Below are 1753 nucleotides of genomic sequence, written 5' to 3'. Positions count from 1 at the left end.
CCATTGCCCCCCCCCCCATAATACCTTATCCTTCACTTCATTGTCATAATTCTTCGTAGTTTCATCTTTCAATGGATGTTTCTGCCGCTCGAAACGTTAGGCTTCTTTTTGTGCATGACAACATAAAACTTTATTCCATTGTTTCAACATTTTTTTTTTCTGCTGTTACTATTTTCCGACTCTGGCGATCACAAGTTTCCTCTGATTGTTCTCTTTTAATAACAGTTTCTCCTCCCCGCCTCCGCTATTTCTCTCATCCTCACCACAGGACAGCTCGACAAAATCCGATATTTTTATCAGCGAAACATTGTCTGACTTATTTGCATCGTTCCCAATATCTGGTAACTTTCTCTCAACCAACGTTTTAATGATTATTTCTTGTTCACAGTGGACAGACAGTTCGGCTAGCTTGTCTCTGACATTTATTTGTTGGTGAGTTTATTTAAAGCATTAATTTTTTTTCTTTCTTTCTTTATTATTTCGACTGTCTTTCGATTTAAAAACAGCGATGTTTAATATCACTGAATGACTAAATCAGGGATGGCCAAACCGATTGTTCATTGAGGGCTTTTTGTCGGGTCCTTGAGCAAACTTCGGGACATAATGCATATCTGGCTCGCGAATGAATTTTTCTCTCTCTTATTCCAAGTACACTGACTCGCGGTTCCGTTTTGTTCCCGAGACCCAGGAAATAGGACCACCCAATTTAATATATTATGTACTAGAAAATCATTTTTCGCTAAGCAACAATGATATACTACTATACATGTGTAATTTAATAAAATATAACCCGATGTTATATTGAATAGATAATTACCATATTTCAATTATTTGTGACATCTGCTTAACCCATCGTCCATTTATTAACATTATCCGGGCCGTAGTACAAAAAAAAAAAGGGCAAAATGCTTCGCAGCATTTCGTCCGTCTTCACGTTCTGAGTTCAAATGCCGCCGAAGTCGACTTTGCCCTTCCTCCTTTCGGAGTCGATAAAATAAGTACCAGTTGAACACTGGGGTCGATGTAATCGATTTACCCCGTCCCTCGAAATTGCTGGCCTTGTGCCAACATTTGAAACCAATATTTCTCGGCTCTTTATTTTCAGGGTGTAAACCCTACCAAGATCTACCTTTCATCCCTTCGAGGTCGATAAAATAATGTATTGGTCAATATAACCAGCTGAGCCCATCTCCCCTCGAAATTGGACTTGTGCTTTAATCAGAAATAACCATTTCTGGGCGGTCAGCTCGTGGAATCGTTGGAACGTCTGCAAAATTGTTTACAGAATTTCCTCTGGCTCTTTTTGGCATTACTAATTGAAATCTCACCGAGGTCAGCTTTGCCTTTCGTTGTTTTGGGAGTCAATGAAATACCAGTCATGTACTGAGGTTGATATAATCGACTTGCCCCCTTTCTCTCTAAATCTGAGTTCAAATTCCGCCGAGATCGACTTTGCTTTTCATCCTTTTGGGGTCGATAAATTAAGTACCAGTTGCGTACTGGGGTAGATCTAATCGACTGCCCCCTCCCCCAAAATTCCGGGGCTTGTGCCTAGAGTAGAAAAGAATATTATTGGTAGACCAAAGTTGTAATTTGAAACGTTTGTGTAATACCTGAAATTCAGAAGGGAGTGGTTGGTCAGCACTGAGAGAATGGTTTAATTCCGGATAGAATGCTTTGCGGTATTAGATTATGAGCTGAAATCGCGCCGAGAGTTAACGCCTCTACCTTTCTTCCTTGATCGGGTCGATAA

General features: G+C 40.1%; 1 protein-coding gene across 3 annotated transcripts in view; it reads left to right on the top strand.

Moving 5' to 3' along the window:
- The window catches only part of LOC106877549 (uncharacterized), an 86724-nt gene that overhangs the window by 62024 nt on the left and 22947 nt on the right, over positions 1 to 1753 (top strand). The window contains exon 1 of one of the 3 annotated variants that reach the window (XM_014926477.2): positions 411 to 432. The exons of the other annotated variants lie outside the window; for them this stretch is intronic. The gene's annotated coding sequence lies outside the window, so the exon portion shown is untranslated. Of the gene's footprint in view, positions 1 to 410; positions 433 to 1753 lie in introns of those variants that run through there. 3 annotated transcript variants of the gene reach the window in all.

The sequence above is a fragment of the Octopus bimaculoides genome, chromosome 20 (assembly GCF_001194135.2).
Source record: "Octopus bimaculoides isolate UCB-OBI-ISO-001 chromosome 20, ASM119413v2, whole genome shotgun sequence".
Taxonomy (NCBI): domain Eukaryota; kingdom Metazoa; phylum Mollusca; class Cephalopoda; order Octopoda; family Octopodidae; genus Octopus; species Octopus bimaculoides.
This window is presented reverse-complemented; position numbering and strand designations above follow the sequence as displayed.